This window comes from Acinonyx jubatus, chromosome B4 (assembly GCF_027475565.1).
Source record: "Acinonyx jubatus isolate Ajub_Pintada_27869175 chromosome B4, VMU_Ajub_asm_v1.0, whole genome shotgun sequence".
NCBI classification, from domain to species: Eukaryota; Metazoa; Chordata; class Mammalia; order Carnivora; family Felidae; genus Acinonyx; species Acinonyx jubatus.
This window is the reverse complement of record NC_069387.1, coordinates 108,848,641-108,865,811: the sequence shown is the minus strand read 5'-3', so window position 1 is coordinate 108,865,811 and position 17,171 is coordinate 108,848,641. Positions and strand designations below refer to the sequence as shown.

Genomic DNA, 17,171 nt, shown 5'->3' with positions numbered 1-17,171 from the left:
AGTAGGTAGAAGTTGGGTTGTACATGACAAAGAGGTATATTGTGGATCAGGGGCTTTATCCCAAAAGTAATGGGAAGATGTTGAAGAGTTTGAAGCAGAATCTGAGTTTTCAATTCTTGAAATATTTCTCTGACTTCTTTGTGATGAACTGAGGATTGGAGAAAAGAAAAAGTAAATTCAACTGACTGGGTGGCTCAGTCAGTTAAGCGTCTGACTTTAGCTCAGGTCATGATCTCACGGTTCGTGGGTTCAAGCCCCATGTCGGGCTCTGTGCTGACAGTTGGAACCTGGAGACTGCTTCAGATTCTGTGTCTCTGTCTCTCTCTGCCCCTCTCCTGCTCATTCTCTCTCTGTCTCTCTCTCTCTCTCAAAATAAATAGATATTAGAAAAAAATTTTTAATTGAAAGTAAATTCAGGAAAGCCTGTTGGGAATTTCTGCAGTTTGCTAAACCATTCATTGAATTTGTTTCTTATGTTTGGTTCTTTATTTTCCTTAATAGGAAATTAGGTATAGGAAATAGAAAATTTCCTTGATAAGCTTTTAAGATTTAAATAGTTGTTTCTTAGGTGGTCAAGAAACCCAAATCGCTGCAATCTGAAATCATACTTGGTAACCAACAAATCATGGGTGAGGATCAGGTGTGTGTGTGAGCGCGGGCATGCGTGGTGAGGAGAGGTCAGGAAGGGCAGGAAGTGTGAATGCTGGTTCACTCCAGCATCCTTATTTCTCTCGCTATTTGTCCTCCTGTCCTCAGGGATCTCTTGCTTGAGGCAAGGGGCTTGTCATCTCTGATGTTTTGTGTAAAGCACTCAGCTATCACAGAGCAGCAGAACTTCCTTCATGAACTATCAACCTGTCTCTTTTGTAATTTTATTATTTTAAGCTTAAACATGAATATGTAACCTGGGGTTGAAAGGTCCAAATTTTGACAAGAAAATGGATTCGGAAAGTTAAGGTCATGCCCTCATTTTCCCTGATATAAACCGTTTGCCTAATTTTAAGTGTATAATATCAATCAAATTAGTTTAGGAAGTGAAAAGTTTCAAATAAGATCTGAAATTCCTCTACCAGAAAATTGCAAATATATATATTTTTACTTTTATTTGAGACTGACCTACTTAGAATATATTGGAGAGAGGCTTATATAGTTATATAAGCAGAAAACTCAATCTATGTCGATTCAATGTCCATTGTATTCAATCAGTATATGACTGATGGTTCAATCACTGCCTATTCATTCATTTACACAAGGAGTTATGGAGCAGCACTGCTACAAGAGATCTTTGCTCTCAAGAGGTTCTTTCAGGTTGAGTGATACAAATTGCCAATGATAATGTAAACGGCAATTACAGTGGGTAAATACAGTTTAGAAGCCAGCAGGACACCAATAAAGGCATTTAACTCAGACTTGGAAGTGATCTTAGAGCCCTGAAGACCTGAGAGAAGGGTTCCTTTGGGTGCATAGAATTCTACCAGCCACTGCAGGGGAGAAGAGTATCTAAAGCAGAGTATTCTAAAACAAAGAGTGCATGCCCCATTTGAAGGATTAAGAGTAGTTCCATGTGAGAAACTGTGAGGGTTGAGGAAATAACAGGGACTGAGGCTGGAGAGGTAAGCAAGGGCCAAATCATGATGGCAGCCATGGTAAGGAGTTTGGGGTCTTAATTACTCTGTGGGAAAAGGAGAGACATACAAAATCTTAAATAGATTACTATAGTCAGATTTGCACCTTGGACACACATCACCCTGACTATAAGGCAAAGGATGGACTGTAGGTAAGCAAATCACCTAGGAAATGATTAAAGTAATCTAAGAGATAGCGGTGTCCACTATCCAATGGGGAGAAGTCGATGGAATAAGGAAAAATTTAGGAGTAAATTAATAGGACTGAATGATTTATTTGGATGAGGAGGTAAGCTAAGGGAGAGGAAAGAGTCAAAGATCATGCCCCAGATTCCGGTTAGAAAACTGGGTGGATAGATTTGGGAGTGTTGAGTGTTTGGTGTCAGGCAAATACTTAAAATGAGATTTCTAATAGAAAATTACATTTACTCAGTGGGGATGGGTGAATAGGTGAAAGGGGAGTATTTTATCATCAAAAACTCTTTCATTTGTGAATGATATAAAACCTCACTCAAGCAATCAAGGAAATGTATTGGCTCACATTACGGAAAAATCCAGATGTATATTTAAGGTTTCAGACCCATCTGCATCCAGATCCAGAGACTTAAATGAATTAATCAGGATTCCATTTTTATGTGCTTTCCACAGTGATAGCCTCATTTTTCTGACCCCCAGCAACCCTGTGCTTATATCATTTTCATTGCCCAGCAACCTCAGCAGACAGAACATAATTATTCCTTGATGGCTTCAACATAAGTCCTAGCAAAGAATCTCTTGGGCTCTATTTGACCTGATTTAGGTCATGTGGATATCTCTAATTTAACCCCTGTGGCCAGATTGAAGGGGTGAAAATGTCTACTGCAGTGATGTAAGTCACACTTTTGTAAGATAAACATGGGAAAACTGAGAAAAATAGCCAGGCAGGTGGTAGGAAATTAAAGCACTGGGAAACAAACGTGACTATACTCAAGAGGGAGGAAATGGTCAGGTGTGGCTAATGACAGAGTTCAGTCAACTAAGAAAAGAATTTAAAAGATTAGTTTGGTTTAGCAACAAAATGATGATTTATAACCTTGGCAAAGAAGTTTCAATACGCGGTAGGTCAGAAGAGAAAACAGAATGACACACATGAGAAACTGGTAAAGTGGGGGAGGCTGGGAGAATAGACAACTCTTTTGACGGTGAGGAAGAGGTTAGCAGCGGGATGGTGGTCACGTTCACAATTGCAGCTGCATTATTCTGGGAGCAAGTAAACGACCACTGACAGTCAAAATAAAGAGTGGCTGCCACCACCACTCTCAGCATCTCCTGGCTCTGCCTCTGCATTTTTGCCATGCAAGGCTGCTGTCTCATTTTGAGGCAGAGGAGAATGACACTCACCATCTTGACAATAACAACAATAAAAGATAGTCAGTGACAGAAACAATGGCCACATTAACTTCTAACATAGCAGGGCAGAAGGGATTTGAGACTATTTAAGAATGAAAGAATGAGGGGCACCTGGGTGGCTCAGTCAGTTAAGTGTCCAACTGTTGATTTTGGCTCAGGTCATGATTTCACAGTTCATGGGTTTGAGCCCCACATCGGGCTTTGTGCTGTGTCAGCATGAAATCTGCTTGGAATTCTCTCTCCCTCTCTGTCTACCCCTACTCCACTCACGCTCTCTCCCTCCCTCTCTCTCCCTCTCTCTCTCAAAATAAATCTTTAAATTTTTTTTAAAAAGAATGAAAAAAGTATATATGACACAGTAATGACTTACCAGGATTTTTAATGAAGCCTATTCATTTCTAATTTATGAGAATCCATCATTAAATTTTTTAGGTCCATTTATAATATTCATGTGTGTGTCAAAATGGCACTGTAGTTATTAAATGGGCTTTGGAATTAGAGAGATTCAAAAGTGGCTCTAATGCTACCTACTTGTGATTCTTGGAAAAATTATCAAAGTTCTCTATATCTTGACTTTCTCATTGGCAAAGGATGGCTAAGAATAATAATATCCACTACATACACATGCTCTGAGGATTACATTACATAATTTAAGAAAAGAACTTATCACCATATATAGTATTCAATCATGACACATATAAAGTATTCAATCACATATAAAGTATTCAATCATGTTACTACTATGGCTGTTGTCATTACATCTTTTATTTAGTCCCTCTTCACTGTGCATTAACTAATTAGTATATTTAAATGGTAAGTTTTGTTCAACAATACATGATAATAAGTACAGTGAAAAGTTTTTATCCATTTGTGGCATGCAAACTACACTTTTAAAGTTTATTTATTTATTTTTATTTATTTGAGAGAGACAGACAGTGTGAGTTCGGGAGGGGCAGACAGGGAGAGAGACAATCCCAAGCAAACTCTGTGTTGCCAGCACAGAGCCTGATGTGGGCAGGAACTCAGGAAACCCTGAGATCATGACCTGAGCGGAAACCAAGAGTAGGAGGCTTTAACCAGCTGAGCCACCCAGGCGCCGTGCAAACTACACTTCTATATTTACATTCCAGTATATTATTTGGTCATCATTAACTACAATAACAAAATGCAAAAGAGAAAAAAAAAGAAAGAAAAGAAAAAAACAGGATGCCCATTTTCTTTGTCCAATCAGATAACATTGCTTTTATTAACTTAAAACTCAATTTCTATAGTTATAGCATCTATTAGCACTCACTCATTTTTAGCTCTTTCGCTAAATGTAAATCCATGGTGTCCTTGATTCATGTCCCAGTGAATCCTAGATTTGCACTGGAGCTTGGTCTTGATTTAGTAAATGCCTTCAACTTCTTTGTTTATAAAATGACAACCAAAATATTGGCACTTTAGTGATAATAATGAGGTTCTTTTTCTCACACTATAATTTTCTCCTGATCTGTATCAAAAGACTATTAAGTGATTGCTTCGCCAGTACATATACTAAAATTGGAAGCATACAGAGATTGGCACAGCCTCTGTGCAAGGATGACACACAAATTCATGAAGCATTCCATAAAAAAGACAAAACAAACAAACAAACAAAAACTACTGATGAAGAAAAAAAAAACCCCAAATTATGGTTCTGACCGCTAATGATGAATTTACAGCATAGTAGCATCTCACATGGGAATTAGTTTTAAGGTTAGTACTTAAGGTAAAAATGAAATAAAATAAATAATGCCCTTGCAAATGAACTTCCAGTAAAATATCCATTAAATCCAATACAGTTTTCCCTCCGGTCTTAGAATAGAACTGTTTTTTTTTGTTGTTTTTTTTTTTTAAACATTTATTTATTTTTGAGACAGAGAGAGACAGAGCATGAACGGGGGAGGGGCAGAGAGAGAGGGAGACACAGAATCGGAAACAGGCTCCAGGCTCTGAGCCATCAGCCCAGAGCCTGACGCGGGGCTCGAACTCACGGACCGCGAGATCATGACCTGAGCTGAAGTCGGCCGCTTACCCGACTGAGCCACCCAGGCGCCCCGTAGAGCTGTTTTTTTTGGTTAAGCAACAGGCGACAGTTGGCATTAATGTCTCAGAATAAAAGTGTTTACTGCATGTTTAAAAAATGAGGATAACAGTTACTGCAGCAAGATGCTTACACTCAGGTAGCTGAGAAGGAGATAACTGGGGAATTGCAGATTCGTATCTTCCATTTCATGCTTACTGGGGGCTGTAAGCTCATCCTGTGGACAGTGGATACAATTAGCTGATCTCTCTCTCTGCACATGTATAATTGAATTTATTTAAGTTACGGAAGCATACCATGCTACTTCTTTATCATGTTTAGCAGATGACATCAGTATACTAGATCCTTTAACATGTTTGAGCAATCTTTTCATAACCATATATGAGAGTTAGGCAGTATCACTAACAAGTTTTTTTTTTAACGCATTGATTGAAACCAACCAACCAATAAAGAAAAAATACTAACAATTTGGCAGAAGTATTGGCCAAAGTATGCTACAAGTATAACAATGACAAAAGATAAATCATAGGATCAAAATATTTAGACTAGTTGTTTGCTGGGCGCTCCCAGTGTAGCTGCGATGCACAAGAATCTGGAAACATCTTTGTCTTTTTGATATGGGGGTGGAAGAGCTTGGGAAAAGGGGTATTACAAAGCTATATGACCACATGGAATGCACTAATTGGTGCTGCATATGCTGAAGTGAAATTATCTTGGTAATTGAGATAGAAGTATTGCCTGCAAAAGCAGAATTCTCCTACCAATACAGCTTTAGAAGATATCCAAGCACACATTTTACATATTGTACCACTAATATTCCTTTTTTTTTTTTTTGCTAGGAGCAATGTTATTTAACCTATACAAATATACTACAGATGAATAAGTGGTGTGTTGGACTCTACAGTTAAAGTTGAAAGATTAGCATTTTTTTCCCTTTCGGAGGATGGACTCACTCTATGGTCATATATGGATAGACTCATGGGCTTCTATGCAAATAAAATAACAAAGAGTATGTATGTATGTATGTATGTAGGCAAAATGGAGAAATGCATTCTCTTTTTTCTTCCTAGGCCTATACTGACTTATGTTATCTTGATAGGTCCACTTTTTTGGCTATCATTTTAGATAGTTAACATGCTGTTGCAAAAATTTATTTGAGGAAAATGTGTAGACTAAGATTCAAAAAAAAGGAGAAGGGGCACCTGGATGGCTCAGTCGGTTGAGCGTACGACTTCAGCTCAGGTCATGATCTCACGGTTTGGCTCCTGGGTTTGAGCCCGGCATCAGGCTCTGGGCTGACAGCTCAGAGCCTGAAGCCTGCTTCAGATTCTAGTGTCTCCCTTTCTGTCTGCCCCTCCCCCACTTGTGCTGTGTGTCTCTCTCAAAAATAAATAAACATTTAAAAAAATTAAAAAAAAAAAGGAAAAAGAAGGAGGAGGAAAAAAGGAAGAAAGGAAGAAAGAAACAATTAAGTATTAAGTATATTACTTTACTTATGAAAGTTGTAATAAACTGACAGTGAAGTAAAGTCATATGGTGAAATAAACTACAAAATTTAAAAACCACAACAAATTAAATCTAAAATAATAACAAACACCCATTTTTGTCTCTCTGTGTGTGTTTAGAAATGTTAACACTTACTAAATAGAGTAATATTTTGAGGACATCAGAGTTGAGTTTATTTTCCTTTGTAAAATATATGTTTCCCTTACAGAGATGTCTGGAGTGTAATAAATCAGTGTTTGATTATAAAAAGCCCTCAATTCAGAGTAATTTAAGTAAGTCTTAAATGGCAAGTACATAGATTTTTCATGCATTTCTAATTCTGATGTTAAGGCTGAATTATGATGAATCGGGTTTTAATTAGGCATTTTGTAAATAAAGCACTAAAATCTTTTTCACATAAATAAATGGTACAAAAAAATCTCACTACCCAGGGAGTTTTAAAGTACAATACTTAATACATACTCTCTGGACTAGCATACTTCTGGACTAGCCTACTTCTGAAGGAAGGAAAGAAGGAAGGAAGGAAGGAAGGAAGGAAGGAAGGAAGGAAGGAAGGACGGACAAAGGAAGGAAGGACAAAGGAAGGAAGGAAGGAAGGAATTTAGGAATATTTTTTAGAAGTATTCTTCCCTAGGAACTTCACTGAAAATTCTGAAAAACCAAATAAAGTACATTCTGTAATGTCAGTGACTCTATACTTCTTATCTACATTCAAATAAAAGTTGTAATCAATAAGAAATAATTGTTTACTTAAATAGTGACTTATTTGAATATTGCTTGTGTATATATTCTCTCATTTGATATTAAAAAAATTTAAGCTAGTATTACTTTAACCTTCCTTCACCCCAAATATGTAGATGAAACTCTGTTTCAGAAAGTTAAGTAACTCACCAAAGATTATACACTTTTGGAGAGGGTGTTGAGGGAGAGGCCGGTCTCTGATTACAAAGCTCTTTACTCTGTACCACACGGAAACCTTGTTATTTTTAAAAACGAACCATCTCTAGGATTGGTTTCTAGAAGTCTAGATTCCATACTAATATGTCAGTTTTTCCAGACAGATTTCATGGGTTGGTTGGAGGTGGGAAGACAAGAGAAGATGAGGTTCTTGGATTCTTTTATGTTCCACTGCTTCTAGTGTTAGCCACAACAGAGACAAACAATGAAAGTAACAAATAGAAACTGTTCCTGGACCCTGATTTTAAATTGCATACTAGTTGGAGGGAGCACATGTTTTCCGTTTTCCCAAGTTCTTTCCTTAGTCTTTTCTCTCTTCTTCCACTGGCCTGTTCTTACAAGAGGAGGGGGAGGAAGCTGGGAGAGGAGGAGGAAAGATACCTATCTGTGAGAGTGGAAACAGGGATCACAGGGCTCCCTTACTCAGATTCCACGTGGCTTTTCAGGATCTGCCTATCCTCAGGCCTCTCTCACCCGATTCGGTTCCCCTTCTGTTCACCAGGTCAGAGCTGTCTGCCGCACAGAGGCAGGTTGGGACCTTCCTTGTGATCAGTTGGGTTATAGTGATGCACTGGAAGTCAATAGGTGGCTTCTAGATCTAGATTGGAGAGAGGAAGTACCAGAGGCTCATTTTAACCCACCAGCTTGCGTTGTGTTTGCCAGTATACGACTGCTCATTTATCTCTGCTTCCCAGTTCAAAATTCAGGAGGGTTGCCTAGACATCTCCAGAATCCCAAAATACTTGTTTTATTGTCATTGTTGCTACTAAGAAAGCAGAATATTCTGAAGAGAATATATTAATAAAGTTTGGTCCCTTGAAAGACTCTAAGATAATTTTAAGAAAGTAAAAAAATGTGTTATGTTTTCGATTTTCTCCAATGACTGCAATAACTAAAATGGGAATATTTCCAGACCTTGCTTTTGGGAACATATAAATCAAAGGCAGTAATAAAAAAAAACTGGATAATTTTGTAAGTTTCGCAGCCTGACAGTATTCCTTTAAAAACTGCAAATCTTTGACACATTATAGTTTAAGAATATGCTTTCACATGTCTAATTGCTAGCTGATAGAAAGACATGAATCTGCTTGGAATCCAAAGTTTCCATCTGTCTAGCTGATCGCTTCAATGTGAGTTTGCTAATAATGAATTTTATTTTAAAAAATGAACATACTACATTAGCATATGAAAATGTGTTTTTCCTTTTTTCTGAAGGCTTTAGTGTGATTATAACCTGCAAATCACCTAATCCCAGATTCTTCAGCCTAGATTGCTTTCCCTGGCCAGGCACTCTTGCAGCAGAGTGAACCCTCTGCTTTTTCTTTTTTTTTTAATGTTTATTTTTGAGAGAGAGAGACAGACAGAGCGTGAGTGGAAGAGGGGTAGAGGGAGAGGGAGGCAGAATCTGAAGCAGTCTCCAGGCCTTGAGCCATCAGCACAGAGCCTGATGCAGGGCTTGACCTCACAAACTGTGAGATCATGACCTGAGCTGAAGTCGGACACTTAACCAACTGAGCCACTCAGTCTCCCCCAGCATCTGCTGCTTTTATTGCAGAGCCATTATTTCAGTAGCAGTTGGAAAACTACTGGTGTAATCATGGTTGATGGACTGCATCCCTCAGTAGATTGTTGGTTCCATGAATGAAGGGATCACATCTGTTTTGTTCACCATATTTCTGTCATCCAGCATAGAGCCCAATATATGACAAGTAAACTTCAGGCAAAATCAACATATCACATTTACAATGCAGATATTAGAATCAACTCTGTTTAAACCAAACATTAAAGAAATTTGCAAGGGTGGAGGGGTGCCTGGGTGGCTCAGTCAGTTAAGCGTCCGACTTCGGCTCAGTTCATGATCTCACAGTTCATGGATTCGAGTCCCATGTTGGGTTCCGCACTGACAGCTCAGAGCCTGAAGCCTACTTCAGATTCTGTGTCTCCCCCCCCACCCCATCCTCCCGCCTCTCTCTCTGCCCCTCCCCCACTCATGCTCTGTCTCTCAAAAATAAATAAACATTTAAAAAACATTTAAAATAAATTTGCAAGATTGGATAATTTAATCATTTATGTTTAAAGCAATTATCGTTAGGTATAAGAACTTACTGTTGTCCTTTTGTTACATGTTTTCTCTTGTAGATCCTTTGTTCTTTGATTCCTCTTCTGTTGTCTCTCTTGGTGATTTAATTAGTTTTCGTGGAGGTATGCTTTGACTCCTCTATCATAACCTTTTGTGAACCTACTACAAGCTTTTCTTTTGTGGTTACCATGAGGCTTACATAATAAGCTTGGTATAGCCTTTTTGAGGTTCAACCTATTTGGGAATTCAGGAATCTGGATACCTACTTCTCTCCCCATGTTTGCAAAGTTTTCATCTATTTCTTTAAATAGACTTTCTGTCCCTTTTTATTGTCTCCTTCCAGGATTCCCATAATGTATACATTGATTCTTTTGATCCCATGCCATCAAAAAAAGGTAGACTTTATTTTTCATTCTTTTTTTTTCCTCCTAACTAGGTCATTTCAAATGATCTGTCTGAATTCATTGATTTTCTCCTGTTTTGTTGAGTATGCTATTGAAGCTCTCTATTGAATTCTTCAGTTCAGTATTCTTCTTCAGCTTTAGAATTTCTGTTTGTTTGTTTGTTTTTTTACTTCTTTGTTGAACTTCTCATTTGGCTCATGCCTTGTTTCCCTAATGCTGTTTAGTTGTCTGTGTATTCTTGTAGTTCACTCAATTTAAGAAGACTATTCTGCATTCTTTGTCAGACAGTTCATAGATTTCTATTTCCTTAGGGTCACTTACTGGAGCTTTATTAGTTTCCTTTGACAGTGTCATGTCTACCTGATCCTTTGTGATCCTTGTATCCTTGCATTGGCATATGTGCTTTTGAGTATAGAGTCTCCTCTACTAGACATTATAGGTTTGTTGGCAAGGAAAGACCTTAGCCAGTCCTCTTAGCTTGGAGTACTATATGGATCAGCTGGTAGTGTCTGTAAGTCAGCAGGGTTTGCCATTGTGGTCTCTGTGGGCAAGGCCACTGCCCATGCTCTGAGGTCAGGTGAAGAGTGCCATGGTTGGGTTCTGCAGTCAGGCATGATTGCTGTTTGGACTCCCTGACTGAGTGGGGCTACAGCCTGTGCTCCATGATTGCATGGGGTCACTGGCTGGGTTCTGTGTCTGGATGAGGCTGCAGGCTCTGTTCAGCAGTTGGGCAGAGCCGTATGCTAAGCTTCACTGCTGGGTTGGGTGGTAGACTGGACTCCATGGCTGAATGGTACTATGGGCTATACTCTGAGGCTGGTCAGGATCATTGTTCAGGCTCCCTGGTTATCTGGGGCCAGAGAGTATACACAACAGTTGGGCATGGTTGCTGTCTTGTCTCCCTGACCATAAAGCCCATAGGATGTACTCTGCAGCTGCTGAGTATGTGTGACCACTCTTCCCAGAAGGGCTGTCTATGTTCAGCAGTTGGGATGAAAGGCAAATTTGGTCCCCAATCTGGGAAAACACTATTGGTAGGCATGTAAATTAATACAGTTGCTATGGAAAACAGAATTGAATTTCCTCAAAAATTTTTAAATAGAACAATTATTTGATCCAGCAATCCAATTTCTAAGCATATGTCAACAAATAAAGGAAAAAAAATGAAATCACTATCTTGAAGAGATATCTGTACCTCCATGTTCACTGCAGCATTAATTTACAATAGCCAAGACAGAGAAACAACCAAAGTGCCCATCAATAGATGAATGGATAAAGAAAATGTGATACACACACACACACACACACACACACACAGGAATATTATTTATCTGTGAGAAAGTGGGAAATCCTGTCATTTGTGACAACATGGATGAACCTCAAAGGCATTACGCAAGTAAATTAAGTCAGATTGAAAAAAGATAAATACTGTATGATCTCACTTATATGTAGAATCTAAAAAGAAACTGAAATCATAGAAATAATACATTGGCAGCTGCCAGAGGTGGGGCTACATGGAGAAAATGGATGATAGTAGTCAAAGGCAAAGTCAAAGTAGTCAAACAAACTCCCAGTTATATGATAAACAAGTTCTGGGGATCTAACGTACAGCATGGTAACTATAGTTTACAATACTGTATGTTTACTTGGAAGTTGCTAACAGTTCTTCCCACAAAAAAAACGTAACTGTGAGGTGATGGATGTGTTAACTGACCTTATTATGACAATCATAAATATATGTTAAATCACCATATTGTACACCTTAAACTTACACAACGTTATATGCCAATTATCTTTCATAAAGCTGGGGAAAATTACAATAATTTAAAACATTGCTACTCTTCTCACTTTTTTTTTTATTTTGGAAAATATGCTTGCTTTTCATAGTTGTAGGTTAGCTATGCTAACCAGAGAGAATCAAAATAAATAGTATAGTGTCTGCAACAGAGTAAGTGCTCAATAAAGTATTTTTTAATATCACTATTAATAAAATTATTACTATATGCCCATTCTTGGGACAAATGTGAAAATCTACCATCCAAAGTGATTTCAAAAGCAATATGTTTTTCCAGTCTTGTCTACAGCCCCTCTATCTCATTCTCTGCCTCATCCACAGAAAGGTTTTTGAGATTCCTCCAGAACACCAAATCCATTTGACTTTCTTAGTTTTGCATATGACATTTGTTCTGCCAGGAAGGTTCTTCTTTTCCTAGTTATTAGCACACTAGTTATTAGCCTTCCTAGTTATTAGCCTTGAGTTCAACTTCAAGGCTTCCATGTCAGAGTTAATCTCTGTCTTTTAAAAAATTTTTTTCAACATTTATTTATTTTTGTGAGAGAGAGAGAGAGAGAGAGAGAGAGAGAGAGAGAGAGAGAGAGAATGAGCAGGGGAGGTGCAGAGAGAGATGGAGACACAGAATCCAAAGCAGGCACAGGCTCTGAGCTGTCTGTACAGAGCCTGACACAGGGCTTGAACCCACGAGCTATGAAATCATGACCTGAACTGAAGTCGGATGCTCAACCAACTGAGCCACCCAGGAACCTTGAGTTAATCTCTGTCTTTTGGCACTTTGAACATAATACTTTCAGCATATTTTACTTCATATTTTATCTTATTTATTTTTACCCCTTTCAAGTCTCTAAAGCAGCGTCTGGCATATAATAAGCACCCAAGAAATGCTTATTGTGAGAACGTGTGAATGCAACTGAGTATGTTTTCTTTTTACACAACATGTATTCTTTAAATGGTTCTTTAAATTTGTTTCAATTTTATTTTTCAGGATGGTAGGGCTTTATTTACTAAAAATGATTACAGATGTTGTTAAGGATACCCGTCCTATTTTCTGCCAGACTTCACCAGTGAAGGTGTGCCATAATCTTTGTGTTTTCCAACAGTTGCTGCTAGAACTGGCTTTTTCAAGTACAAAAAGATTAATTAGAGATGCTTTTCTCACAGATTATCTAAGGATGAGGCCACTCTCTGGGGTCCCTTGACAGAAAGTCGTTGGTGACTCCCAGCTCAAACTCTTCACAAAGTCCCTTAGTAAATGCTGGCTTTTGCATAGTATGGTAGAGAGGGGTAAAGTCAGAAAGAACTGATGGGACCAGTGGTATGTTTCTTTCTTATCAGCGATAAATTCCTTAATCTCAATTCAGTTTTACTGAGTCCTTTCTAGGCACGAATATTTGGCATACTGAAAGTTACGAAGTTGCTAAGTGTTAAAACAAGAGCCTTAGAATAAGGTTTATTTGCCAAGCTTCCAATGATGGATGTCTTAATTCTCTGCATGGTAACCTCCAGTTGAAATTGATGTTGGGGCAAAGCTAAGGTACCAAGTAAGCAATGTTCATGGTCCACACTGCTATTACCAATTGTCTTGTTCAATCTAGAACTGAAGGATTGCGGGGGATGTGGGACTGACAGTGATGAAACTGGGGAGGTACTGGGCAATATGGGAAGGGTTGGTCTCTCTGGCTGGTTTGTTTATGTCATACTTAGCTTCAGCAGCCAGGAGTGCAAGATTTTATTCGTCTTAATACCAGCTGTGTTCTATTATTGAAATAAGGTAAATAAGTTGTTGTTATGAGCTAGGTATTAACAATATCTATATCTATTTATATTTTGCTTCTGGATAGATGGTATAGCACAAGGCTTAGTGGCTTTGATATTGAAGCCAAGTGCCTGGGTCCAAATCTCAGTTGTACCATTTATTTGCTAAGTACCCTTGGGAGGTTTTTTAAAACTTCTCTGTGCCTCAGTTTCTTCATGTATAAAGTCTCTAATTGTGGACCATACCTCATTGGCTTGTTATTGAGAATGAAATTGGGGTAATACGTGTAAAGTTCTTACAATAGTGCTGATTATACTCACTTTGGCAGCACATATACTAAAATAGTGCTTATTATTGTTGTCATAACTTTTGTTACCACTATTAATTAGCTATTAATTAGATGTTTAATTCTTCAGTTTCTTTATCTGTAAAATGGAGATAGTGTTTCATATGGTTAATGTGAGGATTCAGAGGGAAGAAAGAATATTGGAAAGCACTTAGTACAATGACTAGCAAAATGTATACTCTCAAGATTTTATTCAGGGTCATTAATACTATTATTATTAAAAGTGTATTATTATTATTATTATTATTATCATTAGCTTTCCTTATTCTAGTTCCTAAAGTAGAAAACAGTACTCATGGTTATAGGTAAATTCCTTGGATTCTTGGAAAGCTTTCAATTATCTAATATTTCCTGGGATATTGCCTCATATTATAGCTCCAGAACCCAATAAACTATCCCATAAGGACAACGTTCACAGATGATAATACAACTGGGACAAGTTACGGGCTTCTCCAGGATGATTTGCCATAAGCAGAGGACAGGCACATGGACCAATGCCATTGACAATGGACTGCTGCTTTGTTTTCACGGTGTAGTTGTCAGGGTCCTGGAGAAATTTTACACAAGTGATGTCTGGGGCAGATTACTCCCCTGTTTTGTCACCTTTCCCAAAGTTCTCAGTTCTTATAGTTCAGGGACTGCACTTCTCATAAACTCAAAAAACAGATTAGATTAGATTAGAACTGCATATCCATAAATGTTTCTTGGGAGAGGAAATGAAAAAACTGGAAACCATTTTTAAAGCACACATTTCTGATTAATAACAATGCAAGTGCCATGTTTGAGTTAAGGAAGAAAGAAAGGGAGAGATAAGGAGATGGGAATCGTAAACTAACTGGTAGAGCTTAGCTAAGCCTTTGAGGCTCCCAGAAATGCATTATTAAGCATACATTCCAAGCCTGAAATGTGAATATAGATTCTTTATGTCTCAGTATGGCATGCTGGGGTATAGGCTTTTGTAGCTAAGGGGAAAAAAAACCCAAAAACCAAAAACAAAAGATTGGTTTAAGTATTGAGATTATAACACCAAAGCTTACACAAATACAAATCAATCTTAGAACAACATTTGATATTATCAGACCTATGAACAAGGTAACCATATCCAGCCTCTAAAGTCTCTGAAAAGGTGTGGTATTGAGTAAGAAATGTCTGTCCTCACATGAACTCATTGTACAGTAGAAGGATTTAAAAGTAGCTCTATTTTTAAGAAAATGGGCAAACTCACCAAAGAGAGATATCAGATACTTTCAGGTGGCTTAAGTCCTGGCTCTTACAAATACATTTCAATGCTCAGTTCAGTGACATCGTATGGTTGGATTTGGAAGGCTTTTGCCCAAAACCAAAGGAGTGCAGCCAATATGTGCAACAGGATCAGTTTTACTTCATTTCTGTAATTCAGCCCTGTTCAGACTGACAAAAAGAAACCTGAAAGGTTTAGGCTTACAGTTAAAGACAGGGTTTTAAGCTTGGCTGTCCTATAGCTTGTGATGTGATAGGAAAGTCATAGCGGGCATAGGAAGTGTGCCAAATGAAAACCAATGTGCACAAGTGAAAAGGGACACTAAGCCAACAATAAGGGATAGGCACACTTTTATGTAGGGATCATTTCAGTCTTTCTGAATGCTATGGAAGGTAAAGAAGATTTTCAAGATTTTAGAAGGTAGGTAGACCCATTCTCTTAGTGAGAAGCAAACATGCTTTTAGGAATTCCTAGAAATGATTTTATGAAAGTAATCTTATGAATAAAAGATGATTTCTAGAATTCATTATGAGTTCAGAGAACCACTAGTTTTTAGGGTGTGTTCAGGAAGTTATACTAAAATGAGTACATACACTCATGAGGTAAATTTAAAAAAACATGGATTTTTCTTTCTGAGGAGTAGAGAGTATTTTCTATGAGAAGAGCTGTTAGCCCTTTTAGCTGACATGGAATTCATGAGGACAGGTAGAGCAGTGGTATGCAGAACCTCATTGCTTGTGTCACTTTCCAGCATGTATTCACTTACTTCTCTCTTAGTTTCTCTCAAGCCTGATGCGTTATATAACTTATGCTATTTTACAATAGCTCAACCAGACCTACAAAACAGGACCACTTCTGAAAGACTTTCTCTTGCTATTTATTCACCAGGTTTGGCTGCTTGTAATATTTTACTAAGACACTCAGACTAGCTTTTTTTTTTTTTTTTTTTTAGTATGATAGGCCATGTTTAATGACCCATTGTGTCACTATTTCACTCCCCTCACCAAGGGAATGAAATGGATGTGAAAATCTGGCCAACAGGACTTCATCGTCAAATAATATTTATTAATCCTTTCATGTGTTTGGGGAAGGTGTTCAATATCTATTTTTCAATAATTGATTGATATTTACTATGTCCTTACTACATTTTCAGGCACTTCTAGTAGCTAATCATATGCCTTTCTTTAAATTACTAAGCAATTTATCATCATAATATCTCTAATATTCATTTGTCAAAAACTCATGCATTTTGTATATTTGAAAATTTTTCTCCCATGAGCCAGATATTATGCTAAATGTTTTATGTACATAATTTTTAGTATTCCTCAAAACTTCTTCAGAGTAGGAATTATCACCCTTTTTTTAGAATGGAGATATTGAGGCCCATAGGCACTGAGGGACATACCTTAAGCCACAGATCTACTAGTGGGGAAGGGGCTTTCCAAATCTAAAATTTTGAGGCCCCAGCTCACCTCCTTTTACTAGATCACAAGCTTAGGAGTTGTTGTCAACCATTATTGAAAAGTCTTCATAGGGAAACATAGCTTGGGATTTCACTGACTAGTATGGTGCTTTCCAATTCATTCAACATATTTTTACTTGGTCTTTGATTAAATTAAGATGTTAGTCATTGATTTTAGACAATGAAACAGCAGGACTATGGTCTGGACAAAGAATGGAACTAAAAAAAAAAAAAAACCCAGAGGAAGGAAAAATTATCTGGCAATAAAATCTATGTGTATGTGAAAAGGAAGACCTGTAGACAGATAATACTTGTGACCTTAGAATTTGAAAATTCTCCTTAGTAGGGGAATTATCCAAGGAGAAATTAAATGTTCACAAAGTGACCTGGATTTTTTCCTCTTCCTAGTCTCCTTTACTCCCTGCCTCTTTCTCTCCTTTTCTTTTCCTTTCTTTCCTATCACATTAATTAATTACTGATATGCAAGGGTCTATGTTATATGCTAGGACTATAATGATGAATCCTGGAAGACACACATGTAAAAAG

The 17,171-nt window shown here is 37.7% G+C and overlaps 1 long non-coding RNA gene and 1 other non-coding gene across 2 annotated transcripts in view; one reads left to right on the top strand and one right to left on the bottom strand.

Annotated features, from left to right (window-relative positions):
• Positions 1 to 17,171, bottom strand: part of LOC128316451 (uncharacterized) — a 325,892-nt gene that overhangs the window by 149,411 nt on the left and 159,310 nt on the right. The window lies entirely within an intron of this gene.
• On the top strand, positions 4,527 to 4,630 carry LOC113602962 (U6 spliceosomal RNA). The gene has a single exon (XR_003424473.1). It is a non-coding gene; the product is annotated as a U6 spliceosomal RNA (small nuclear RNA).